At 49.6% G+C, this 7,447-nt stretch overlaps 1 pseudogene; it reads right to left on the minus strand.

The window, feature by feature from the left end:
* Positions 1 to 213: 213 nt before the first annotated feature.
* On the minus strand, positions 214 to 910 carry LOC135537543 (neuronal pentraxin receptor-like; annotated as a pseudogene).
* Positions 911 to 7,447: the final 6,537 nt, after the last annotated feature.

The following is a 7,447-nucleotide window of genomic DNA, read 5'->3' on the forward strand; positions in this document are numbered from 1 at the left end:
GCCACACCCACACCGACATACTGCGGTCAGAGACGTTAGTAGAAATTCAGATTGAGTGAATGCTATCGAGGTCTGCCAAGCAGGTCAGCTGACACACAAGAGCGGCAGAATTAGCCTATTCACTGATTTATTTAATGATACACAATAACAAGTTCGTTTAAAATAAAAATATGTGATAGTGAATTCAACACCAACAGACATGACACACGATTCTCACATTTTCCTTACCTCCAGTTTCTCTATGCGGTCTTTCATCTGAACGATAGCCTGTTCCAGCTCGTCCACAGCCTGAGCGGTGAGCAGCTGTGCCACAGTCGTCAACGGAGCACGGTCCCGGACTACGAGCCGGACCTCACCCACCCTCTTACCTCCCCAGAGCCCCGCGCCTCTACGCCCCTCTCTTCCGCTCTCACACTCCGAAAGCTTGCCTGACATTTCCCTAATGGTCCGCTGGTCGGTGATAATCTGGTCCTTCTGCTGGAGCACTGTCTGTTGTAGTTCCTCTGCCGTGGTGCGGAGGTTTCCCCAGTCTTCTCCGGCGTACAGCGACGGGTCTTCGGCTTGTTGCTGAAAGTTTTGGGGTTGCATTCTCCGGCGGGGACTGGGGTGCAGATAAGTTGACTAATCTGCCTAGTTCCACCCACTGCATCAAAGCTGCTGGCGACGTGGAAGAAGGTGGGCGTTTCTCCGTGCTGCCTTTCAGAACCATGGATAGCGCCCAGGGGACCCGCTCGCGCCACGGAGCCCCGGGGAAAGTCTGCTGCACTCCAGCGTATGGAGACTGCGACTGGTTGTCTGCCACAGGCTGCTGGGTAGACTCGGCAGCGGAGCCGGTATGGACCGCGGCGATGATGCAGAGGACTGCTCCAACGAAGGCCACCATCCCGGCGACCAAGATGATAACGATAAACTTCAGGTTGGCGTAAGAAATCAATAATTATGAAAAAAAAAAACGTGTCTATCTAGTTCAACAACACTGAAATAGCGCAGCCTGAGTAAAACATTTTTGGCAGGTCAAACAATCCATGAACATATCATGAAAGACGCATTTTATGGCTTTGCTAGGCTTTTAGTCAATATATAGGATATGTCCACATCATTTAATAATTAGGCGATAATGAATGCAGATACACGCTCCAACCGTTTCTATCTCATCCCTCTGTCTCTTGGATTCAGTGTTGTAAGGCTCCTCTATCTCGTTATCACCAGGACAACCAGAGAGAGAGAGAGCGAGAGAGAAAGAGAGCGAAACAGTATGCAAGTCAATAACAAGAGGCGGGAACGGGAGATGGTGCGAATGATATGAGACAGTGTCTCGCATCACATTTAGATCGAGGTGCTTTTCATATGCTGTTATCGCTTGATGTTATGTATTTATGTCGATGAATGCATAACCTAAATAACAAAAAAGTCCAACTCGTGGAACTGTAGTAGCCTAGGCTATCATAAAGCTCGTACAGCGGGCTCTCATCAGGGATGATGCGCATCACATTGCACACATTCTAGCGTGTCCCCATTAGTCAAATCCAACGTTCCCGGGAGACAGGAATACTGATGGTGGAAGTGTTGTAAGCAGTGGCGGTTCTAGTTTGTATGGCTCCCTGGGCGCCCCCCCACCCCTCCCCACCCAAAAAGCGCCATTCTGCACTAGCAGTCATTTTTATTCAGACATTTGGAGCAACACAAATAAATAATCATAACATTTAAAACTATATAAATATTTATACAAAAATAAGACTCATAAAAAAAAGTAACAAAGACAAATAGAAACAAATTGTAGTATATAAATACAAATAAAAAGATAATCAAATTATTACACTATTGCTAACAAAAAACACACAAATAAAACTACATTGCACATCCTGTATCACACAAATACAGCCATAGAATAACACACTTATAAAGAAGAGAGCCTGATTATTACACTATTGCACTTCAAAACAAGAAACACACAAAATAAATTACACAACTAATTGCATTAGTACTGTACAAAGTTACGCTATTTGATAGATTCCCCCGCTCCCCCTACCTTGGGCTTCCAGTGGGGAGACCTGAGGTCAACCTACTCCGCCCTCCCATCTTGTACTTCTGAGTGGGAGATGTTCCCAGGCAGTAGCCTGCCTAGCTCACAAACTAGAATCAGGCGCCCACTCCGACAAAGTTAACTGACCCACAGTCCCACACCGTGACATGATATCATTAACCTGACGTGCAAATGAGCAATAGAAAACAGATCGCGCAAATGTCACCATTCTGAATATTTTGTTGTTTTTTTTGTTGTTGAATGTTTACCCCTTTTTCTCCCCAATTTCGTGGTATCCAATTGTTTAGTAGCTACTATCTTGTCTCATCGCTACAACTCCCGTACGGGCTCAGGAGAGACGAAGGTTGAAAGTCATGCGTCCTCCGATACACAACCCAACCAAGCCGCACTGCTTCTTAACACAGCGCCATCCAACCCGGAAGCCAGACGCACCAATGTGTCAGAGGAAACACCGTGCGCCTGGCAACCTTGGTTAGCACACACTGCACCCGGCCCGCCACAGGGGTCGCTGGTGCGCGATAAGACAAGGATTTCCCAACCGGCCAACCCCTCACCGGCCAACCCTCCCTAACCCGGACGGTGCTGGGCCAATTGTGCGTCGCCCCACGGACCTCCCGGTTGCAGCCGGTTGCGACAGAGCCTGGGCGCAAAGCCAGGGTCTCTGGTGGTACAGCTGGCGCTGCGGTACAGTGCCCTTAACCACTGCGCCACCCGGGAGGCCCCATTCTGAATATTTTTAAATATTTTTTTGTATTTATTTATTTAATTTATTTTTTGTGCGGCGCCCATGCCGTCCCGGCAAGATACGATTAGCGTACCCGGATAACCATGAGATTCCTAGCACGACCGGGTCATGTTAGCAAAGGTAATCTCATCTAAACACAGCACATACGTGCAGAGTGGTGTGTTTGTGTGTGCGCACTCTCTCTCACTGGCTGCTCACACATAAATGACTGCAAAAGGAGATTCCTATAGTGAAAGAAGAGTAGACAGCCTAGGTATTTTATTTGTATTTATATACTACAATTTGTTCCGGTTGGAGCGAGCGGCCGCATCTACACTTCGGTCCGCAGGTAGTATAACTTTTTATAACTTTTCATTACATTTCGTTATAGTACAACGGTTTGATTTGTCTAATCTTAGCTATTTCTTCTTAGCCAGCTACATAGCCGTCTTTGTATCAACGACAATTGCATAATTATCGTATTTCGTCGTCCTAACGTATCTGCCCAGCAGCTAGCTAAGCAGCTAGCTAAGCAGCTAAGCAGCTAGCTAACACCCACTGTCCACTAGCACTGTAGAAACTATTACACTCAACTGAACGACTCGATTAGCGTAGTGTCAGCTAGCTACATAGTTGTCTTCGTATCCAAGATAATTGTGCAGTTTAGAGTGTGTAGACTTAGAGTGATTATCTTAATTTACCGAGGTTAGCTAGCCAGCTATTTGTCGTCCTTAACGTAGGAAATGCTGCTAGCTAGCTAGCCAACAGCTAGCCAACCTCTACCCGAATTGAACTCCAACTACCCGGTCAACATTCCGCGTCGTTCCACAGGTAGTATCACATTTTCATTTCACTTCATTACAGTACAACGGTTTGATTTGTTTGATCGTAGCTAGCCAGCTACATAGCCGTCTTTGTATCTAAGACAATTGTGTAGTCTAGAGCGATTTTCTAGGTTAGCTGGCCAGCTATTGTCGTTCTTCTAACGTAGCTAGCCAGCTAGCCCCGAATAGCAGCACTGTAGTAACTATTACAGTACAACGGTTTGTTTTGTTTGATCGTAGCTAGCTAGCTACATAGCCGTCTTTGTATCTAAGACAATTGTGTAGCCTAGAGCGATTTTCTAGGTTAGCCAGCCAGCTATTGTCGTTCTTTTAAGTAACGGACGCCCAATCAACCTTGCTAGCTAGCCAGCTAGCCCCGAATAGCAGCACTGTAGAAACTATTACACTCGACGGAACGACTTGATTAGTGTAGTGTCAACATCGCAGCCACTACCAGCTAGCCTACTCCAGCAGTACTGTTTCATTTCAATCATTTTAGTCAATAAGATTCTTGCTACGTAAGCTTAACTTTCTGAACATTCGAGACGTGTAGTCCACTTGTCATTCAATCTCCTTTGCATTAGCGTAGCCTCTTCTGTACCCTGTTAACTATGTGTCTATCTATCCCTGTTCTCTCCTCTCTGCACAGACCATACAAACGCTCCACACCGCGTGGCCGCGCCACCCTAATCTGGTGGTCCCAGCGCACGACCCACGTGGAGTTCCTGGTCTCCGGTAGCCTCTGGAACTGCCGATCTGCGGCCAACAAGGCAGAGTTCATCTCAGCCTATGCCTCCCTCCAGTCCCTCGACTTCCTGGCACTGACGGAAACATGGATCACCACAGATAACACTGCTACTCCTACTGCTCTCTCTTCGTCCGCCCACGTGTTCTCGCACACCCCGAGAGCTTCTGGTCAGCGGGGTGGTGGCACCGGGATCCTCATCTCTCCCAAGTGGTCATTCTCTCTCTCTCCCCTTACCCATCTATCTATCGCCTCCTTTGAATTCCATGCTGTCACAGTTACCAGCCCTTTCAAGCTTAACATTCTTATCATTTATCGCCCTCCAGGTTCCCTCGGAGAGTTCATCAATGAGCTTGATGCCTTGATAAGCTCCTTTCCTGAGGACGGCTCACCTCTCACAGTCCTGGGCGACTTTAACCTCCCCACGTCTACCTTTGACTCATTCCTCTCTGCCTCCTTCTTTCCACTCCTCTCCTCTTTTGACCTCACCCTCTCACCTTCCCCCTACTCACAAGGCAGGCAATACGCTCGACCTCATCTTTACTAGATGCTGTTCTTCCACTAACCTCACTGCAACTCCCCTCCAAGTCTCCGACCACTACCTTGTATCCTTTTCCCTCTCGCTCTCATCCAACACTTCCCACACTGCCCCTACTCGGATGGTATCGCGCCGTCCCAACCTTCGCTCTCTCTCCCCCGCTACTCTTTCCTCTTCCATCCTTTCATCTCTTCCCTCTGCTCATACCTTCTCCAACCTTTCTCCTGACTCTGCCTCCTCAACCCTCCTCTCTTCCCTTTCTGCATCCTTTGACTCTCTATGTCCCCTATCCTCCAGGCCGGCTCGGTCCTCCCCTCCCGCTCCGTGGCTCGATGACTCATTGCGAGCTCACAGAACAGAGCTCCCGGGCAGCCGAGCGGAAATGGAGGAAAACTCGCCTCCCTGCGGACCTGGCATCCTTTCACTCCCTCCTCTCTACATTTTCCTCCTCTGTCTCTGCTGCTAAAGCCACTTTCTACCACTCTAAATTCCAAGCATCTGCCTCTAACCCTAGGAAGCTCTTTGCCACCTTCTCCTCCCTCCTGAATCCTCCTCCCCTCCCCCCTCCTCCCTCTCTGCAGATGACTTTGTCAACCATTTTGAAAAGAAGGTCGACGACATCCGATCCTCGTTTGCTAAGTCAAACGACACCGCTGGTTCTGCTCACACTGCCCTACCCTGTGCTCTGACCTCTTTCTCCCCTCTCTCTCCAGATGAAATCTCGCTTCTTGTGACGGCCGGCCGCCCAACAACCTGCCCGCTCGACCCTATCCCCTCCTCTCTCCTCCAGACCATTTCCGGGGACCTTCTCCCTTACCTCACCTCGCTCATCAACTCATCCCTGACCGCTGGCTACGTCCCTTCCGTCTTCAAGAGAGCGAGAGTTGCACCCCTTCTGAAGAAACCTACACTCGATCCCTCCGATGTCAACAACTACAGACCAGTATCCCTTCTTTCTTTTCTCTCCAAAACTCTTGAACGTGCCGTCCTTGGCCAGCTCTCCCTCTATCTCTCTCAGAATGACCTTCTCGATCCAAATCAGTCAGGTTTCAAGACTAGTCATTCAACTGAGACTGCTCTTCTCTGCATCACGGAGGCGCTCCGCACTGCTAAAGCTAACTCTCTCTCCTCTGCTCTCATCCTTCTAGACCTATCGGCTGCCTTCGATACTGTGAACCATCAGATCCTCCTCTCCACCCTCTCCGAGTTGGGCATCTCCGGCGCGGCCCACGCTTGGATTGCGTCCTACCTGACAGGTCGCTCCTACCAGGTGGCGTGGCGAGAATCTGTCTCCTCGCCACGCGCTCTCACCACTGGTGTCCCCAGGGCTCTGTTCTAGGCCCTCTCCTATTCTCGCTATACACCAAGTCACTTGGCTCTGTCATAACCTCACATGGTCTCTCCTATCATTGCTATGCTGACGACACACAATTAATCTTCTCCTTTCCCCCTTCTGATGACCAGGTGGCGAATCGCATCTCTGCATGTCTGGCAGACATATCAGTGTGGATGACGGATCACCACCTCAAGCTGAACCTCGGCAAGACGGAGCTGCTCTTCCTCCCGGGAAGGACTGCCCGTTCCATGATCTCGCCATCATGGTTGACAACTCCATTGTGTCCTCCTCCCAGAGCGCTAAGAACCTTGGCGTGATCCTGGACAACACCCTGTCGTTCTCAACCAACATCATGGCGGTGGCCCGTTCCTGTAGGTTCATGCTCTACAACATCCCAGAGTACGACCCTGCCTCACACAGGAAGCGGCGCAGGTCCTAATCCAGGCACTTGTCATCTCCCGTCTGGATTACTGCAACTCGCTGTTGGCTGGGCTCCCTGCCTGTGCCATTAAACCCTACAACTCATCCAGAACGCCGCAGCCCGTCTGGTGTTCAACCTTCCCAAGTTCTCTCACGTCACCCCGCTCCTCCGCTCTCTCCACTGGCTTCCAGTTGAAGCTCGCATCCGCTACAAGACCATGGTGCTTGCCTACGGAGCTGTGAGGGGAACGGCACCGCAGTACCTCCAGGCTCTGATCAGGCCCTACACCCAAGCAAGGGCACTGCGTTCATCCACCTCTGGCCTGCTCGCCTCCCTACCATTGAGGAAGTACAGTTCCCGCTCAGCCCAGTCAAAACTGTTCGCTGCTCTGGCCCCCCAATGGTGGAACAAACTCCCTCACGACGCCAGGACAGCGGAGTCAATCACCACCTTCCGGAGACACCTGAAACCCCACCTCTTCAAGGAATACCTAGGATAGGATAAGTAATCCTTCTCACCACCCCCCCTTAATGACTTAGATGCACTATTGTAAAGTGGCTGTTCCACTGGATGTCAGAAGGTGAATTCACCAATTTGTAAGTCGCTCTGGATAAGAGCGTCTGCTAAATGACTTAAATGTAAATGTAAATGTATGTTTTATAGAATGCTTTTCCTCTGTGAGGCAAGGGAATAGGGTATATGCTCTAACATATGTTTCAGAGAGAAGAAAAATGCCTAGACTCGAAGTGTGTCAACACTAGGCTCTGGGTTCGCTTCATAGAAGAATAGTACAATAGGCTGGTGTTGGCACTCTC

This window comes from Oncorhynchus masou, unplaced genomic scaffold (assembly GCF_036934945.1).
Source record: "Oncorhynchus masou masou isolate Uvic2021 unplaced genomic scaffold, UVic_Omas_1.1 unplaced_scaffold_8111, whole genome shotgun sequence".
Taxonomy (NCBI): Eukaryota; Metazoa; Chordata; class Actinopteri; order Salmoniformes; family Salmonidae; genus Oncorhynchus; species Oncorhynchus masou.